The sequence below is a fragment of the Heptranchias perlo genome, chromosome 9 (genome assembly GCF_035084215.1).
Source record: "Heptranchias perlo isolate sHepPer1 chromosome 9, sHepPer1.hap1, whole genome shotgun sequence".
Taxonomy (NCBI): Eukaryota; Metazoa; Chordata; class Chondrichthyes; order Hexanchiformes; family Hexanchidae; genus Heptranchias; species Heptranchias perlo.
Window position 1 is genome coordinate 2,030,337 of NC_090333.1, and position 19,417 is coordinate 2,049,753.

Sequence of the window (19,417 nt, forward strand, 5' to 3'; positions counted from 1 at the left end):
CAGCGCAGCGCAGCAGGCGTGCGTGTCCTCAGCCTCTTGTACAAGTTCCCAGGGAGTTGAGGCAGTTCCCTCCGGTGGTCTAGTGGTCTAAGACGCAACCTTTTAAACTCGTTGAGACCCGGGTTCGAATCCCGGTCGGGGGGATGACTTTCTGGTGCAGATTAATTGGCACCACTCAAAGAAAGTCTCCCCTCCTGAGCGCTAATGCTCCACCCTCACCACCGCCACCTTTTCCTCTCCTTGACAAACAGACAGACAGTCCAGTTCGGGAGCGCAGCTTGCATTTGAAAGCAGACCCTGCTTGTTCAAAGTCAACGGCACCAAGTTATTTTGCACTTTGAATTATATCGCTACGTGCGAGCGGCATTCAGCCGAGGAGAAGAAAGAAATACCACTGAGCTGAGAAAGTAAGTGTAATATATCAGCTTTATTCTCAGTAATAATACATACACACACATACACACACACACACACAGAGACGCTGGGAAAGAGCTGTTTTTCCTTTTGAATATCTCCCCACAGGGAGGTGCACCGTTCCCAGAGACACTGCAATACTGGGTCGATGCGTGGAGTGGACGGAGCAAGCCCCTGTTCCATCTCCCTGTTCCAAAAATCAATTTAATATATGGTCCCCAGATAGGGGACGTATCAGATATTAAACTGATAAGAACAGATTTTTTTTTTTTTTTTTTTTTTTTTTTTTTTTTTTTTTTTTCTGACACTCTGGGGTGCCTTATTGCCTTACAGATTCATTCCAGATTCCTTGCAGTGACATTACATCAAGCCAAAGCTCTACAAGCCAAAGCTCTACACTCTGCCCGAGGGGATTTCTCCCTGACTGCATCCCCCCGGCATACAATGGCAGGAAGGCTCCAAATGGTTGCCTTCCCCCACTTGACCACTTGATCTTAGCCAAAAGGCCGAGAAGCGATGACGCGCTCGATGCGAATTGATCTCGGCTCCTGTTTGCACTCCCTCTTTGGTCTCTGGCTGCCTGTGTTTAATGCAGTCTAGAAGCACTGCCGTTCTCTCCCACTCTGGCCACATTTTTGCCACCGTTTCTAATTGCAACAGTGGATGAGTTTAAAGATTTTTTTCCCTTTCTTGCCAGGATTGCTTGACAGATTGGTAAATTTGCCAGTAGGCCACCAATCAGATGGGAGAGGGTTGGGTCTCACCGGACCTCCGTCAGTCAGTCTCAGTCACTAACGAACTGCCGTGGAAGGAGACCTCTTTAAGGAAAACTAGTGACGTGATGTGACGTGTCTCACAGTGAGTGAGTGAGATTGCAACGGCCAATTGAGAAAGAGGTGAGGTGCTGACAATCGGCAGCTCGTGTTGAAACATTCATTCCACGGCAGGCAAGACCAATGAAAAAAAATACTGCAGAGGCTGGCTCGGCTGGCTGGCTGGCTGGCTGGCTGGAAATGGGAAATAAAAACACAAGACGTGTTAAAGGCTGGCTAAACTGTCGAAAGAAACAAGGCGTTAATGTTTCAGAAGTGCCTATTGAAAGGTGTCTCTCAAGCTGCTCCCTGACTGGGCCCTGTCCATTGTCATGTTAATCGCTGGTTAAACTGTCGGAAGAAACAAGGCGTTAATGTTTCAGAAGTGCATATTGAAAAATGTCTTTCAAACTGCTCCCTGACTGGGCCCCGTTCATTGTCATGTTAATCCCAGGGCGGGGCGGGACTGCTTTGACCAGGAGACCTGTTTTCCGGGACGCAGGTGTGACATTCCAGGGAGGCACCTACTTTGTGCTGATTCGAAACTACGACTACAACGGCAACTTGCAGTTCTATATTACAACAACAACGCGCTGCATTGAAACTAAAAGTTAGATTTTCAATCCCATAGTCCACCAATCGGATGGGAGACGGTGTGTGTCTGTGTGTGTGTGTGTGAGAGTCAGTGTCAGTCAGTCTCTCTCTCTCTCTCTCTCTCTCTCTCACTCTAACTCTAACTCTAACTCAGAGCTGCTGTGGAAGGAAACCTTTTTAAAAAGAACTTGCATATTGAAAAAAAGATGTGTCTCAAGCTGCCGGGCCCTGTCCATTGTCACGTTAATGGCAGGGCGGGCAGGACTGCTTTGACCAGGAGACCTGTTTTCTGGGACGCAGGTGTGAGATTCCAGGGGACCTGCTTTGTGCTGATTTCCCTGCGTGCGTGCGTCCGTCCCTCCCTGCCTCCCTCCCCCCAGGCCTTCCTTCTGAACACCTTTGTCGTTTAATCGAGGGTCAAAAGCCTGCCTGTGAAAGGGAAGGATCAGCCGGTCGGCCCCCTGCTGGTCGCTGCTGCCAGCGCAGCGCAGCGCAGCAGGCGTGCGTGTCCTCAGCCTCTTGTACAAGTTCCCAGGGAGTTGAGGCAGTTCCCTCCGGTGGTCTAGTGGTCTAAGACGCAACCTTTTAAACTCGTTGAGACCCGGGTTCGAATCCCGGTCGGGGGGATGACTTTCTGGTGCAGATTAATTGGCACCACTCAAAGAAAGTCTCCCCTCCTGAGCGCTAATGCTCCACCCTCACCACCGCCACCTTTTCCTCTCCTTGACAAACAGACAGACAGTCCAGTTCGGGAGCGCAGCTTGCATTTGAAAGCAGACCCTGCTTGTTCAAAGTCAACGGCACCAAGTTATTTTGCACTTTGAATTATATCGCTACGTGCGAGCGGCATTCAGCCGAGGAGAAGAAAGAAATACCACTGAGCTGAGAAAGTAAGTGTAATATATCAGCTTTATTCTCAGTAATAATACATACACACACATACACACACACACACACAGAGACGCTGGGAAAGAGCTGTTTTTCCTTTTGAATATCTCCCCACAGGGAGGTGCACCGTTCCCAGAGACACTGCAATACTGGGTCGATGCGTGGAGTGGACGGAGCAAGCCCCTGTTCCATCTCCCTGTTCCAAAAATCAATTTAATATATGGTCCCCAGATAGGGGACGTATCAGATATTAAACTGATAAGAACAGATTTTTTTTTTTTTTTTTTTTTTTTTTTTTTTTTTTTTTTTTTTTCTGACACTCTGGGGTGCCTTATTGCCTTACAGATTCATTCCAGATTCCTTGCAGTGACATTACATCAAGCCAAAGCTCTACAAGCCAAAGCTCTACACTCTGCCCGAGGGGATTTCTCCCTGACTGCATCCCCCCGGCATACAATGGCAGGAAGGCTCCAAATGGTTGCCTTCCCCCACTTGACCACTTGATCTTAGCCAAAAGGCCGAGAAGCGATGACGCGCTCGATGCGAATTGATCTCGGCTCCTGTTTGCACTCCCTCTTTGGTCTCTGGCTGCCTGTGTTTAATGCAGTCTAGAAGCACTGCCGTTCTCTCCCACTCTGGCCACATTTTTGCCACCGTTTCTAATTGCAACAGTGGATGAGTTTAAAGATTTTTTTCCCTTTCTTGCCAGGATTGCTTGACAGATTGGTAAATTTGCCAGTAGGCCACCAATCAGATGGGAGAGGGTTGGGTCTCACCGGACCTCCGTCAGTCAGTCTCAGTCACTAACGAACTGCCGTGGAAGGAGACCTCTTTAAGGAAAACTAGTGACGTGATGTGACGTGTCTCACAGTGAGTGAGTGAGATTGCAACGGCCAATTGAGAAAGAGGTGAGGTGCTGACAATCGGCAGCTCGTGTTGAAACATTCATTCCACGGCAGGCAAGACCAATGAAAAAAAATACTGCAGAGGCTGGCTCGGCTGGCTGGCTGGCTGGCTGGCTGGAAATGGGAAATAAAAACACAAGACGTGTTAAAGGCTGGCTAAACTGTCGAAAGAAACAAGGCGTTAATGTTTCAGAAGTGCCTATTGAAAGGTGTCTCTCAAGCTGCTCCCTGACTGGGCCCTGTCCATTGTCATGTTAATCGCTGGTTAAACTGTCGGAAGAAACAAGGCGTTAATGTTTCAGAAGTGCATATTGAAAAATGTCTTTCAAACTGCTCCCTGACTGGGCCCCGTTCATTGTCATGTTAATCCCAGGGCGGGGCGGGACTGCTTTGACCAGGAGACCTGTTTTCCGGGACGCAGGTGTGACATTCCAGGGAGGCACCTACTTTGTGCTGATTCGAAACTACGACTACAACGGCAACTTGCAGTTCTATATTACAACAACAACGCGCTGCATTGAAACTAAAAGTTAGATTTTCAATCCCATAGTCCACCAATCGGATGGGAGACGGTGTGTGTCTGTGTGTGTGTGTGTGAGAGTCAGTGTCAGTCAGTCTCTCTCTCTCTCTCTCTCTCTCTCTCACTCTAACTCTAACTCTAACTCAGAGCTGCTGTGGAAGGAAACCTTTTTAAAAAGAACTTGCATATTGAAAAAAAGATGTGTCTCAAGCTGCCGGGCCCTGTCCATTGTCACGTTAATGGCAGGGCGGGCAGGACTGCTTTGACCAGGAGACCTGTTTTCTGGGACGCAGGTGTGAGATTCCAGGGGACCTGCTTTGTGCTGATTTCCCTGCGTGCGTGCGTCCGTCCCTCCCTGCCTCCCTCCCCCCAGGCCTTCCTTCTGAACACCTTTGTCGTTTAATCGAGGGTCAAAAGCCTGCCTGTGAAAGGGAAGGATCAGCCGGTCGGCCCCCTGCTGGTCGCTGCTGCCAGCGCAGCGCAGCGCAGCAGGCGTGCGTGTCCTCAGCCTCTTGTACAAGTTCCCAGGGAGTTGAGGCAGTTCCCTCCGGTGGTCTAGTGGTCTAAGACGCAACCTTTTAAACTCGTTGAGACCCGGGTTCGAATCCCGGTCGGGGGGATGACTTTCTGGTGCAGATTAATTGGCACCACTCAAAGAAAGTCTCCCCTCCTGAGCGCTAATGCTCCACCCTCACCACCGCCACCTTTTCCTCTCCTTGACAAACAGACAGACAGTCCAGTTCGGGAGCGCAGCTTGCATTTGAAAGCAGACCCTGCTTGTTCAAAGTCAACGGCACCAAGTTATTTTGCGCTTTGAATTATATCGCTACGTGCGAGCGGCATTCAGCCGAGGAGAAGAAAGAAATACCACTGAGCTGAGAAAGTAAGTGTAATATATCAGCTTTATTCTCAGTAATAATACATACACACACACACACACACACACACACACACACAGAGACGCTGGGAAAGAGCTGTTTTTCCTTTTGAATATCTCCCCACAGGGAGGTGCACCGTTCCCAGAGACACTGCAATACTGGGTCGATGCGTGGAGTGGACGGAGCAAGCCCCTGTTCCATCTCCCTGTTCCAAAAATCAATTTAATATATGGTCCCCAGATAGGGGACGTATCAGATATTAAACTGATAAGAACAGATTTTTTTTTTTTTTTTTTTTTTTTTTTTTTTTTTTTTTTTTTTTCTGACACTCTGGGGTGCCTTATTGCCTTACAGATTCATTCCAGATTCCTTGCAGTGACATTACATCAAGCCAAAGCTCTACAAGCCAAAGCTCTACACTCTGCCCGAGGGGATTTCTCCCTGACTGCATCCCCCCGGCATACAATGGCAGGAAGGCTCCAAATGGTTGCCTTCCCCCACTTGACCACTTGATCTTAGCCAAAAGGCCGAGAAGCGATGACGCGCTCGATGCGAATTGATCTCGGCTCCTGTTTGCACTCCCTCTTTGGTCTCTGGCTGCCTGTGTTTAATGCAGTCTAGAAGCACTGCCGTTCTCTCCCACTCTGGCCACATTTTTGCCACCGTTTCTAATTGCAACAGTGGATGAGTTTAAAGATTTTTTTCCCTTTCTTGCCAGGATTGCTTGACAGATTGGTAAATTTGCCAGTAGGCCACCAATCAGATGGGAGAGGGTTGGGTCTCACCGGACCTCCGTCAGTCAGTCTCAGTCACTAACGAACTGCCGTGGAAGGAGACCTCTTTAAGGAAAACTAGTGACGTGATGTGACGTGTCTCACAGTGAGTGAGTGAGATTGCAACGGCCAATTGAGAAAGAGGTGAGGTGCTGACAATCGGCAGCTCGTGTTGAAACATTCATTCCACGGCAGGCAAGACCAATGAAAAAAAATACTGCAGAGGCTGGCTCGGCTGGCTGGCTGGCTGGCTGGCTGGAAATGGGAAATAAAAACACAAGACGTGTTAAAGGCTGGCTAAACTGTCGAAAGAAACAAGGCGTTAATGTTTCAGAAGTGCCTATTGAAAGGTGTCTCTCAAGCTGCTCCCTGACTGGGCCCTGTCCATTGTCATGTTAATCGCTGGTTAAACTGTCGGAAGAAACAAGGCGTTAATGTTTCAGAAGTGCATATTGAAAAATGTCTTTCAAACTGCTCCCTGACTGGGCCCCGTTCATTGTCATGTTAATCCCAGGGCGGGGCGGGACTGCTTTGACCAGGAGACCTGTTTTCCGGGACGCAGGTGTGACATTCCAGGGAGGCACCTACTTTGTGCTGATTCGAAACTACGACTACAACGGCAACTTGCAGTTCTATATTACAACAACAACGCGCTGCATTGAAACTAAAAGTTAGATTTTCAATCCCATAGTCCACCAATCGGATGGGAGACGGTGTGTGTCTGTGTGTGTGTGTGTGAGAGTCAGTGTCAGTCAGTCTCTCTCTCTCTCTCTCTCTCTCTCTCACTCTAACTCTAACTCTAACTCAGAGCTGCTGTGGAAGGAAACCTTTTTAAAAAGAACTTGCATATTGAAAAAAAGATGTGTCTCAAGCTGCCGGGCCCTGTCCATTGTCACGTTAATGGCAGGGCGGGCAGGACTGCTTTGACCAGGAGACCTGTTTTCTGGGACGCAGGTGTGAGATTCCAGGGGACCTGCTTTGTGCTGATTTCCCTGCGTGCGTGCGTCCGTCCCTCCCTGCCTCCCTCCCCCCAGGCCTTCCTTCTGAACACCTTTGTCGTTTAATCGAGGGTCAAAAGCCTGCCTGTGAAAGGGAAGGATCAGCCGGTCGGCCCCCTGCTGGTCGCTGCTGCCAGCGCAGCGCAGCGCAGCAGGCGTGCGTGTCCTCAGCCTCTTGTACAAGTTCCCAGGGAGTTGAGGCAGTTCCCTCCGGTGGTCTAGTGGTCTAAGACGCAACCTTTTAAACTCGTTGAGACCCGGGTTCGAATCCCGGTCGGGGGGATGACTTTCTGGTGCAGATTAATTGGCACCACTCAAAGAAAGTCTCCCCTCCTGAGCGCTAATGCTCCACCCTCACCACCGCCACCTTTTCCTCTCCTTGACAAACAGACAGACAGTCCAGTTCGGGAGCGCAGCTTGCATTTGAAAGCAGACCCTGCTTGTTCAAAGTCAACGGCACCAAGTTATTTTGCACTTTGAATTATATCGCTACGTGCGAGCGGCATTCAGCCGAGGAGAAGAAAGAAATACCACTGAGCTGAGAAAGTAAGTGTAATATATCAGCTTTATTCTCAGTAATAATACATACACACACACACACACACACACACACACACACAGAGACGCTGGGAAAGAGCTGTTTTTCCTTTTGAATATCTCCCCACAGGGAGGTGCACCGTTCCCAGAGACACTGCAATACTGGGTCGATGCGTGGAGTGGACGGAGCAAGCCCCTGTTCCATCTCCCTGTTCCAAAAATCAATTTAATATATGGTCCCCAGATAGGGGACGTATCAGATATTAAACTGATAAGAACAGATTTTTTTTTTTTTTTTTTTTTTTTTTTTTTTTTTTTTTTTTTTTTCTGACACTCTGGGGTGCCTTATTGCCTTACAGATTCATTCCAGATTCCTTGCAGTGACATTACATCAAGCCAAAGCTCTACAAGCCAAAGCTCTACACTCTGCCCGAGGGGATTTCTCCCTGACTGCATCCCCCCGGCATACAATGGCAGGAAGGCTCCAAATGGTTGCCTTCCCCCACTTGACCACTTGATCTTAGCCAAAAGGCCGAGAAGCGATGACGCGCTCGATGCGAATTGATCTCGGCTCCTGTTTGCACTCCCTCTTTGGTCTCTGGCTGCCTGTGTTTAATGCAGTCTAGAAGCACTGCCGTTCTCTCCCACTCTGGCCACATTTTTGCCACCGTTTCTAATTGCAACAGTGGATGAGTTTAAAGATTTTTTTCCCTTTCTTGCCAGGATTGCTTGACAGATTGGTAAATTTGCCAGTAGGCCACCAATCAGATGGGAGAGGGTTGGGTCTCACCGGACCTCCGTCAGTCAGTCTCAGTCACTAACGAACTGCCGTGGAAGGAGACCTCTTTAAGGAAAACTAGTGACGTGATGTGACGTGTCTCACAGTGAGTGAGTGAGATTGCAACGGCCAATTGAGAAAGAGGTGAGGTGCTGACAATCGGCAGCTCGTGTTGAAACATTCATTCCACGGCAGGCAAGACCAATGAAAAAAAATACTGCAGAGGCTGGCTCGGCTGGCTGGCTGGCTGGCTGGCTGGAAATGGGAAATAAAAACACAAGACGTGTTAAAGGCTGGCTAAACTGTCGAAAGAAACAAGGCGTTAATGTTTCAGAAGTGCCTATTGAAAGGTGTCTCTCAAGCTGCTCCCTGACTGGGCCCTGTCCATTGTCATGTTAATCGCTGGTTAAACTGTCGGAAGAAACAAGGCGTTAATGTTTCAGAAGTGCATATTGAAAAATGTCTTTCAAACTGCTCCCTGACTGGGCCCCGTTCATTGTCATGTTAATCCCAGGGCGGGGCGGGACTGCTTTGACCAGGAGACCTGTTTTCCGGGACGCAGGTGTGACATTCCAGGGAGGCACCTACTTTGTGCTGATTCGAAACTACGACTACAACGGCAACTTGCAGTTCTATATTACAACAACAACGCGCTGCATTGAAACTAAAAGTTAGATTTTCAATCCCATAGTCCACCAATCGGATGGGAGACGGTGTGTGTCTGTGTGTGTGTGTGTGAGAGTCAGTGTCAGTCAGTCTCTCTCTCTCTCTCTCTCTCTCTCTCACTCTAACTCTAACTCTAACTCAGAGCTGCTGTGGAAGGAAACCTTTTTAAAAAGAACTTGCATATTGAAAAAAAGATGTGTCTCAAGCTGCCGGGCCCTGTCCATTGTCACGTTAATGGCAGGGCGGGCAGGACTGCTTTGACCAGGAGACCTGTTTTCTGGGACGCAGGTGTGAGATTCCAGGGGACCTGCTTTGTGCTGATTTCCCTGCGTGCGTGCGTCCGTCCCTCCCTGCCTCCCTCCCCCCAGGCCTTCCTTCTGAACACCTTTGTCGTTTAATCGAGGGTCAAAAGCCTGCCTGTGAAAGGGAAGGATCAGCCGGTCGGCCCCCTGCTGGTCGCTGCTGCCAGCGCAGCGCAGCGCAGCAGGCGTGCGTGTCCTCAGCCTCTTGTACAAGTTCCCAGGGAGTTGAGGCAGTTCCCTCCGGTGGTCTAGTGGTCTAAGACGCAACCTTTTAAACTCGTTGAGACCCGGGTTCGAATCCCGGTCGGGGGGATGACTTTCTGGTGCAGATTAATTGGCACCACTCAAAGAAAGTCTCCCCTCCTGAGCGCTAATGCTCCACCCTCACCACCGCCACCTTTTCCTCTCCTTGACAAACAGACAGACAGTCCAGTTCGGGAGCGCAGCTTGCATTTGAAAGCAGACCCTGCTTGTTCAAAGTCAACGGCACCAAGTTATTTTGCACTTTGAATTATATCGCTACGTGCGAGCGGCATTCAGCCGAGGAGAAGAAAGAAATACCACTGAGCTGAGAAAGTAAGTGTAATATATCAGCTTTATTCTCAGTAATAATACATACACACACACACACACACACACACACACACACAGAGACGCTGGGAAAGAGCTGTTTTTCCTTTTGAATATCTCCCCACAGGGAGGTGCACCGTTCCCAGAGACACTGCAATACTGGGTCGATGCGTGGAGTGGACGGAGCAAGCCCCTGTTCCATCTCCCTGTTCCAAAAATCAATTTAATATATGGTCCCCAGATAGGGGACGTATCAGATATTAAACTGATAAGAACAGATTTTTTTTTTTTTTTTTTTTTTTTTTTTTTTTTTTTTTTTTTTTCTGACACTCTGGGGTGCCTTATTGCCTTACAGATTCATTCCAGATTCCTTGCAGTGACATTACATCAAGCCAAAGCTCTACAAGCCAAAGCTCTACACTCTGCCCGAGGGGATTTCTCCCTGACTGCATCCCCCCGGCATACAATGGCAGGAAGGCTCCAAATGGTTGCCTTCCCCCACTTGACCACTTGATCTTAGCCAAAAGGCCGAGAAGCGATGACGCGCTCGATGCGAATTGATCTCGGCTCCTGTTTGCACTCCCTCTTTGGTCTCTGGCTGCCTGTGTTTAATGCAGTCTAGAAGCACTGCCGTTCTCTCCCACTCTGGCCACATTTTTGCCACCGTTTCTAATTGCAACAGTGGATGAGTTTAAAGATTTTTTTCCCTTTCTTGCCAGGATTGCTTGACAGATTGGTAAATTTGCCAGTAGGCCACCAATCAGATGGGAGAGGGTTGGGTCTCACCGGACCTCCGTCAGTCAGTCTCAGTCACTAACGAACTGCCGTGGAAGGAGACCTCTTTAAGGAAAACTAGTGACGTGATGTGACGTGTCTCACAGTGAGTGAGTGAGATTGCAACGGCCAATTGAGAAAGAGGTGAGGTGCTGACAATCGGCAGCTCGTGTTGAAACATTCATTCCACGGCAGGCAAGACCAATGAAAAAAAATACTGCAGAGGCTGGCTCGGCTGGCTGGCTGGCTGGCTGGCTGGAAATGGGAAATAAAAACACAAGACGTGTTAAAGGCTGGCTAAACTGTCGAAAGAAACAAGGCGTTAATGTTTCAGAAGTGCCTATTGAAAGGTGTCTCTCAAGCTGCTCCCTGACTGGGCCCTGTCCATTGTCATGTTAATCGCTGGTTAAACTGTCGGAAGAAACAAGGCGTTAATGTTTCAGAAGTGCATATTGAAAAATGTCTTTCAAACTGCTCCCTGACTGGGCCCCGTTCATTGTCATGTTAATCCCAGGGCGGGGCGGGACTGCTTTGACCAGGAGACCTGTTTTCCGGGACGCAGGTGTGACATTCCAGGGAGGCACCTACTTTGTGCTGATTCGAAACTACGACTACAACGGCAACTTGCAGTTCTATATTACAACAACAACGCGCTGCATTGAAACTAAAAGTTAGATTTTCAATCCCATAGTCCACCAATCGGATGGGAGACGGTGTGTGTCTGTGTGTGTGTGTGTGAGAGTCAGTGTCAGTCAGTCTCTCTCTCTCTCTCTCTCTCTCTCTCACTCTAACTCTAACTCTAACTCAGAGCTGCTGTGGAAGGAAACCTTTTTAAAAAGAACTTGCATATTGAAAAAAAGATGTGTCTCAAGCTGCCGGGCCCTGTCCATTGTCACGTTAATGGCAGGGCGGGCAGGACTGCTTTGACCAGGAGACCTGTTTTCTGGGACGCAGGTGTGAGATTCCAGGGGACCTGCTTTGTGCTGATTTCCCTGCGTGCGTGCGTCCGTCCCTCCCTGCCTCCCTCCCCCCAGGCCTTCCTTCTGAACACCTTTGTCGTTTAATCGAGGGTCAAAAGCCTGCCTGTGAAAGGGAAGGATCAGCCGGTCGGCCCCCTGCTGGTCGCTGCTGCCAGCGCAGCGCAGCGCAGCAGGCGTGCGTGTCCTCAGCCTCTTGTACAAGTTCCCAGGGAGTTGAGGCAGTTCCCTCCGGTGGTCTAGTGGTCTAAGACGCAACCTTTTAAACTCGTTGAGACCCGGGTTCGAATCCCGGTCGGGGGGATGACTTTCTGGTGCAGATTAATTGGCACCACTCAAAGAAAGTCTCCCCTCCTGAGCGCTAATGCTCCACCCTCACCACCGCCACCTTTTCCTCTCCTTGACAAACAGACAGACAGTCCAGTTCGGGAGCGCAGCTTGCATTTGAAAGCAGACCCTGCTTGTTCAAAGTCAACGGCACCAAGTTATTTTGCACTTTGAATTATATCGCTACGTGCGAGCGGCATTCAGCCGAGGAGAAGAAAGAAATACCACTGAGCTGAGAAAGTAAGTGTAATATATCAGCTTTATTCTCAGTAATAATACATACACACACACACACACACACACACACACACACAGAGACGCTGGGAAAGAGCTGTTTTTCCTTTTGAATATCTCCCCACAGGGAGGTGCACCGTTCCCAGAGACACTGCAATACTGGGTCGATGCGTGGAGTGGACGGAGCAAGCCCCTGTTCCATCTCCCTGTTCCAAAAATCAATTTAATATATGGTCCCCAGATAGGGGACGTATCAGATATTAAACTGATAAGAACAGATTTTTTTTTTTTTTTTTTTTTTTTTTTTTTTTTTTTTTTTTTTTCTGACACTCTGGGGTGCCTTATTGCCTTACAGATTCATTCCAGATTCCTTGCAGTGACATTACATCAAGCCAAAGCTCTACAAGCCAAAGCTCTACACTCTGCCCGAGGGGATTTCTCCCTGACTGCATCCCCCCGGCATACAATGGCAGGAAGGCTCCAAATGGTTGCCTTCCCCCACTTGACCACTTGATCTTAGCCAAAAGGCCGAGAAGCGATGACGCGCTCGATGCGAATTGATCTCGGCTCCTGTTTGCACTCCCTCTTTGGTCTCTGGCTGCCTGTGTTTAATGCAGTCTAGAAGCACTGCCGTTCTCTCCCACTCTGGCCACATTTTTGCCACCGTTTCTAATTGCAACAGTGGATGAGTTTAAAGATTTTTTTCCCTTTCTTGCCAGGATTGCTTGACAGATTGGTAAATTTGCCAGTAGGCCACCAATCAGATGGGAGAGGGTTGGGTCTCACCGGACCTCCGTCAGTCAGTCTCAGTCACTAACGAACTGCCGTGGAAGGAGACCTCTTTAAGGAAAACTAGTGACGTGATGTGACGTGTCTCACAGTGAGTGAGTGAGATTGCAACGGCCAATTGAGAAAGAGGTGAGGTGCTGACAATCGGCAGCTCGTGTTGAAACATTCATTCCACGGCAGGCAAGACCAATGAAAAAAAATACTGCAGAGGCTGGCTCGGCTGGCTGGCTGGCTGGCTGGCTGGAAATGGGAAATAAAAACACAAGACGTGTTAAAGGCTGGCTAAACTGTCGAAAGAAACAAGGCGTTAATGTTTCAGAAGTGCCTATTGAAAGGTGTCTCTCAAGCTGCTCCCTGACTGGGCCCTGTCCATTGTCATGTTAATCGCTGGTTAAACTGTCGGAAGAAACAAGGCGTTAATGTTTCAGAAGTGCATATTGAAAAATGTCTTTCAAACTGCTCCCTGACTGGGCCCCGTTCATTGTCATGTTAATCCCAGGGCGGGGCGGGACTGCTTTGACCAGGAGACCTGTTTTCCGGGACGCAGGTGTGACATTCCAGGGAGGCACCTACTTTGTGCTGATTCGAAACTACGACTACAACGGCAACTTGCAGTTCTATATTACAACAACAACGCGCTGCATTGAAACTAAAAGTTAGATTTTCAATCCCATAGTCCACCAATCGGATGGGAGACGGTGTGTGTCTGTGTGTGTGTGTGTGAGAGTCAGTGTCAGTCAGTCTCTCTCTCTCTCTCTCTCTCTCTCTCACTCTAACTCTAACTCTAACTCAGAGCTGCTGTGGAAGGAAACCTTTTTAAAAAGAACTTGCATATTGAAAAAAAGATGTGTCTCAAGCTGCCGGGCCCTGTCCATTGTCACGTTAATGGCAGGGCGGGCAGGACTGCTTTGACCAGGAGACCTGTTTTCTGGGACGCAGGTGTGAGATTCCAGGGGACCTGCTTTGTGCTGATTTCCCTGCGTGCGTGCGTCCGTCCCTCCCTGCCTCCCTCCCCCCAGGCCTTCCTTCTGAACACCTTTGTCGTTTAATCGAGGGTCAAAAGCCTGCCTGTGAAAGGGAAGGATCAGCCGGTCGGCCCCCTGCTGGTCGCTGCTGCCAGCGCAGCGCAGCGCAGCAGGCGTGCGTGTCCTCAGCCTCTTGTACAAGTTCCCAGGGAGTTGAGGCAGTTCCCTCCGGTGGTCTAGTGGTCTAAGACGCAACCTTTTAAACTCGTTGAGACCCGGGTTCGAATCCCGGTCGGGGGGATGACTTTCTGGTGCAGATTAATTGGCACCACTCAAAGAAAGTCTCCCCTCCTGAGCGCTAATGCTCCACCCTCACCACCGCCACCTTTTCCTCTCCTTGACAAACAGACAGACAGTCCAGTTCGGGAGCGCAGCTTGCATTTGAAAGCAGACCCTGCTTGTTCAAAGTCAACGGCACCAAGTTATTTTGCACTTTGAATTATATCGCTACGTGCGAGCGGCATTCAGCCGAGGAGAAGAAAGAAATACCACTGAGCTGAGAAAGTAAGTGTAATATATCAGCTTTATTCTCAGTAATAATACATACACACACACACACACACACACACACACACACAGAGACGCTGGGAAAGAGCTGTTTTTCCTTTTGAATATCTCCCCACAGGGAGGTGCACCGTTCCCAGAGACACTGCAATACTGGGTCGATGCGTGGAGTGGACGGAGCAAGCCCCTGTTCCATCTCCCTGTTCCAAAAATCAATTTAATATATGGTCCCCAGATAGGGGACGTATCAGATATTAAACTGATAAGAACAGATACTACACTTGATCTTAGCCAAAAGGCCGAGAAGCGATGACGCGCTCGATGCGAATTGATCTCGGCTCCTGTTTGCACTCCCTCTTTGGTCTCTGGCTGCCTGTGTTTAATGCAGTCTAGAAGCACTGCCGTTCTCTCCCACTCTGGCCACATTTTTGCCACCGTTTCTAATTGCAACAGTGGATGAGTTTAAAGATTTTTTTCCCTTTCTTGCCAGGATTGCTTGACAGATTGGTAAATTTGCCAGTAGGCCACCAATCAGATGGGAGAGGGTTGGGTCTCACCGGACCTCCGTCAGTCAGTCTCAGTCACTAACGAACTGCCGTGGAAGGAGACCTCTTTAAGGAAAACTAGTGACGTGATGTGACGTGTCTCACAGTGAGTGAGTGAGATTGCAACGGCCAATTGAGAAAGAGGTGAGGTGCTGACAATCGGCAGCTCGTGTTGAAACATTCATTCCACGGCAGGCAAGACCAATGAAAAAAAATACTGCAGAGGCTGGCTCGGCTGGCTGGCTGGCTGGCTGGCTGGAAATGGGAAATAAAAACACAAGACGTGTTAAAGGCTGGCTAAACTGTCGAAAGAAACAAGGCGTTAATGTTTCAGAAGTGCCTATTGAAAGGTGTCTCTCAAGCTGCTCCCTGACTGGGCCCTGTCCATTGTCATGTTAATCGCTGGTTAAACTGTCGGAAGAAACAAGGCGTTAATGTTTCAGAAGTGCATATTGAAAAATGTCTTTCAAACTGCTCCCTGACTGGGCCCCGTTCATTGTCATGTTAATCCCAGGGCGGGGCGGGACTGCTTTGACCAGGAGACCTGTTTTCCGGGACGCAGGTGTGACATTCCAGGGAGGCACCTACTTTGTGCTGATTCGAAACTACGACTACAACGGCAACTTGCAGTTCTATATTACAACAACAACGCGCTGCATTGAAACTAAAAGTTAGATTTTCAATCCCATAGTCCACCAATCGGATGGGAGACGGTGTGTGTCTGTGTGTGTGTGTGTGAGAGTCAGTGTCAGTCAGTCTCTCTCTCTCTCTCTCTCTCTCTCTCACTCTAACTCTAACTCTAACTCAGAGCTGCTGTGGAAGGAAACCTTTTTAAAAAGAACTTGCATATTGAAAAAAAGATGTGTCTCAAGCTGCCGGGCCCTGTCCATTGTCACGTTAATGGCAGGGCGGGCAGGACTGCTTTGACCAGGAGACCTGTTTTCTGGGACGCAGGTGTGAGATTCCAGGGGACCTGCTTTGTGCTGATTTCCCTGCGTGCGTGCGTCCGTCCCTCCCTGCCTCCCTCCCCCCAGGCCTTCCTTCTGAACACCTTTGTCGTTTAATCGAGGGTCAAAAGCCTGCCTGTGAAAGGGAAGGATCAGCCGGTCGGCCCCCTGCTGGTCGCTGCTGCCAGCGCAGCGCAGCGCAGCAGGCGTGCGTGTCCTCAGCCTCTTGTACAAGTTCCCAGGGAGTTGAGGCAGTTCCCTCCGGTGGTCTAGTGGTCTAAGACGCAACCTTTTAAACTCGTTGAGACCCGGGTTCGAATCCCGGTCGGGGGGATGACTTTCTGGTGCAGATTAATTGGCACCACTCAAAGAAAGTCTCCCCTCCTGAGCGCTAATGCTCCACCCTCACCACCGCCACCTTTTCCTCTCCTTGACAAACAGACAGACAGTCCAGTTCGGGAGCGCAGCTTGCATTTGAAAGCAGACCCTGCTTGTTCAAAGTCAACGGCACCAAGTTATTTTGCACTTTGAATTATATCGCTACGTGCGAGCGGCATTCAGCCGAGGAGAAGAAAGAAATACCACTGAGCTGAGAAAGTAAGTGTAATATATCAGCTTTATTCTCAGTAATAATACATACACACACATACACACACACACACACAGAGACGCTGGGAAAGAGCTGTTTTTCCTTTTGAATATCTCCCCACAGGGAGGTGCACCGTTCCCAGAGACACTGCAATACTGGGTCGATGCGTGGAGTGGACGGAGCAAGCCCCTGTTCCATCTCCCTGTTCCAAAAATCAATTTAATATATGGTCCCCAGATAGGGGACGTATCAGATATTAAACTGATAAGAACAGATTTTTTTTTTTTTTTTTTTTTTTTTTTTTTCTGACACTCTGGGGTGCCTTATTGCCTTACAGATTCATTCCAGATTCCTTGCAGTGACATTACATCAAGCCAAAGCTCTACAAGCCAAAGCTCTACACTCTGCCCGAGGGGATTTCTCCCTGACTGCATCCCCCCGGCATACAATGGCAGGAAGGCTCCAAATGGTTGCCTTCCCCCACTTGACCACTTGATCTTAGCCAAAAGGCCGAGAAGCGATGACGCGCTCGATGCGAATTGATCTCGGCTCCTGTTTGCACTCCCTCTTTGGTCTCTGGCTGCCTGTGTTTAATGCAGTCTAGAAGCACTGCCGTTCTCTCCCACTCTGGCCACATTTTTGCCACCGTTTCTAATTGCAACAGTGGATGAGTTTAAAGATTTTTTTCCCTTTCTTGCCAGGATTGCTTGACAGATTGGTAAATTTGCCAGTAGGCCACCAATCAGATGGGAGAGGGTTGGGTCTCACCGGACCTCCGTCAGTCAGTCTCAGTCACTAACGAACTGCCGTGGAAGGAGACCTCTTTAAGGAAAACTAGTGACGTGATGTGACGTGTCTCACAGTGAGTGAGTGAGATTGCAACGGCCAATTGAGAAAGAGGTGAGGTGCTGACAATCGGCAGCTCGTGTTGAAACATTCATTCCACGGCAGGCAAGACCAATGAAAAAAAATACTGCAGAGGCTGGCTCGGCTGGCTGGCTGGCTGGCTGGCTGGAAATGGGAAATAAAAACACAAGACGTGTTAAAGGCTGGCTAAACTGTCGAAAGAAACAAGGCGTTAATGTTTCAGAAGTGCCTATTGAAAGGTGTCTCTCAAGCTGCTCCCTGACTGGGCCCTGTCCATTGTCATGTTAATCGCTGGTTAAACTGTCGGAAGAAACAAGGCGTTAATGTTTCAGAAGTGCATATTGAAAAATGTCTTTCAAACTGCTCCCTGACTGGGCCCCGTTCATTGTCATGTTAATCCCAGGGCGGGGCGGGACTGCTTTGACCAGGAGACCTGTTTTCCGGGACGCAGGTGTGACATTCCAGGGAGGCACCTACTTTGTGCTGATTCGAAACTACGACTACAACGGCAACTTGCAGTTCTATATTACAACAACAACGCGCTGCATTGAAACTAAAAGTTAGATTTTCAATCCCATAGTCCACCAATCGGATGGGAGACGGTGTGTGTCTGTGTGTGTGTGTGTGAGAGTCAGTGTCAGTCAGTCTCTCTCTCTCTCTCTCTCTCTCTCTCACTCTAACTCTAACTCTAACTCAGAGCTGCTGTGGAAGGAAACCTTTTTAAAAAGAACTTGCATATTGAAAAAAAGATGTGTCTCAAGCTGCCGGGCCCTGTCCATTGTCACGTTAATGGCAGGGCGGGCAGGACTGCTTTGACCAGGAGACCTGTTTTCTGGGACGCAGGTGTGAGATTCCAGGGGACCTGCTTTGTGCTGATTTCCCTGCGTGCGTGCGTCCGTCCCTCCCTGCCTCCCTCCCCCCAGGCCTTCCTTCTGAACACCTTTGTCGTTTAATCGAGGGTCAAAAGCCTGCCTGTGAAAGGGAAGGATCAGCCGGTCGGCCCCCTGCTGGTCGCTGCTGCCAGCGCAGCGCAGCGCAGCAGGCGTGCGTGTCCTCAGCCTCTTGTACAAGTTCCCAGGGAGTTGAGGCAGTTCCCTCCGGTGGTCTAGTGGTCTAAGACGCAACCTTTTAAACTCGTTGAGACCCGGGTTCGAATCCCGGTCGGGGGGATGACTTTCTGGTGCAGATTAATTGGCACCACTCAAAGAAAGTCTCCCCTCCTGAGCGCTAATGCTCCACCCTCACCACCGCCACCTTTTCCTCTCCTTGACAAACAGACAGACAGTCCAGTTCGGGAGCGCAGCTTGCATTTGAAAGCAGACCCTGCTTGTTCAAAGTCAACGGCACCAAGTTATTTTGCACTTTGAATTATATCGCTACGTGCGAGCGGCATTCAGCCGAGGAGAAGAAAGAAATACCACTGAGCTGAGAAAGTAAGTGTAATATATCAGCTTTATTCTCAGTAATAATACATACACACACACACACACACACACACACACACACAGAGACGCTGGGAAAGAGCTGTTTTTCCTTTTGAATATCTCCCCACAGGGAGGTGCACCGTTCCCAGAGACACTGCAATACTGGGTCGATGCGTGGAGTGGACGGAGCAAGCCCCTGTTCCATCTCCCTGTTCCAAAAATCAATTTAATATATGGTCCCCAGATAGGGGACGTATCAGATATTAAACTGATAAGAACAGATACTACACTTGATCTTAGCCAAAAGGCCGAGAAGCGATGACGCGCTCGATGCGAATTGATCTCGGCTCCTGTTTGCACTCCCTCTTTGGTCTCTGGCTGCCTGTGTTTAATGCAGTCTAGAAGCACTGCCGTTCTCTCCCACTCTGGCCACATTTTTGCCACCGTTTCTAATTGCAACAGTGGATGAGTTTAAAGATTTTTTTCCCTTTCTTGCCAGGATTGCTTGACAGATTGGTAAATTTGCCAGTAGGCCACCAATCAGATGGGAGAGGGTTGGGTCTCACCGGACCTCCGTCAGTCAGTCTCAGTCACTAACGAACTGCCGTGGAAGGAGACCTCTTTAAGGAAAACTAGTGACGTGATGTGACGTGTCTCACAGTGAGTGAGTGAGATTGCAACGGCCAATTGAGAAAGAGGTGAGGTGCTGACAATCGGCAGCTCGTGTTGAAACATTCATTCCACGGCAGGCAAGACCAATGAAAAAAAATACTGCAGAGG

The 19,417-nt window shown here is 49.3% G+C and overlaps 2 non-coding genes and 7 pseudogenes across 2 annotated transcripts; all 9 read right to left on the minus strand.

Moving 5' to 3' along the window:
* Positions 1–521: 521 nt before the first annotated feature.
* Positions 522–692, minus strand: LOC137325982 (U2 spliceosomal RNA; annotated as a pseudogene).
* Positions 693–2,824: 2,132 nt separating this feature from the next.
* Positions 2,825–2,995, minus strand: LOC137325990 (U2 spliceosomal RNA; annotated as a pseudogene).
* Positions 2,996–5,136: 2,141 nt separating this feature from the next.
* Positions 5,137–5,307, minus strand: LOC137325991 (U2 spliceosomal RNA; annotated as a pseudogene).
* Positions 5,308–7,448: 2,141 nt separating this feature from the next.
* On the minus strand, positions 7,449–7,619 carry LOC137325992 (U2 spliceosomal RNA; annotated as a pseudogene).
* A 2,142-nt stretch (positions 7,620–9,761) lies between these two features.
* LOC137325993 (U2 spliceosomal RNA) lies at positions 9,762–9,932 on the minus strand (annotated as a pseudogene).
* Positions 9,933–12,073: 2,141 nt separating this feature from the next.
* LOC137325995 (U2 spliceosomal RNA) lies at positions 12,074–12,244 on the minus strand (annotated as a pseudogene).
* Positions 12,245–14,385: 2,141 nt separating this feature from the next.
* Positions 14,386–14,576, minus strand: LOC137325750 (U2 spliceosomal RNA). Its single transcript, XR_010963991.1, has one exon. It is a non-coding gene; the product is annotated as a U2 spliceosomal RNA (small nuclear RNA).
* Positions 14,577–16,468: 1,892 nt separating this feature from the next.
* Positions 16,469–16,685, minus strand: LOC137325910 (U2 spliceosomal RNA; annotated as a pseudogene).
* Positions 16,686–18,766: 2,081 nt separating this feature from the next.
* Positions 18,767–18,957, minus strand: LOC137325751 (U2 spliceosomal RNA). Its single transcript, XR_010963992.1, has one exon. It is a non-coding gene; the product is annotated as a U2 spliceosomal RNA (small nuclear RNA).
* Between the last annotated feature and the right edge of the window lie 460 nt (positions 18,958–19,417).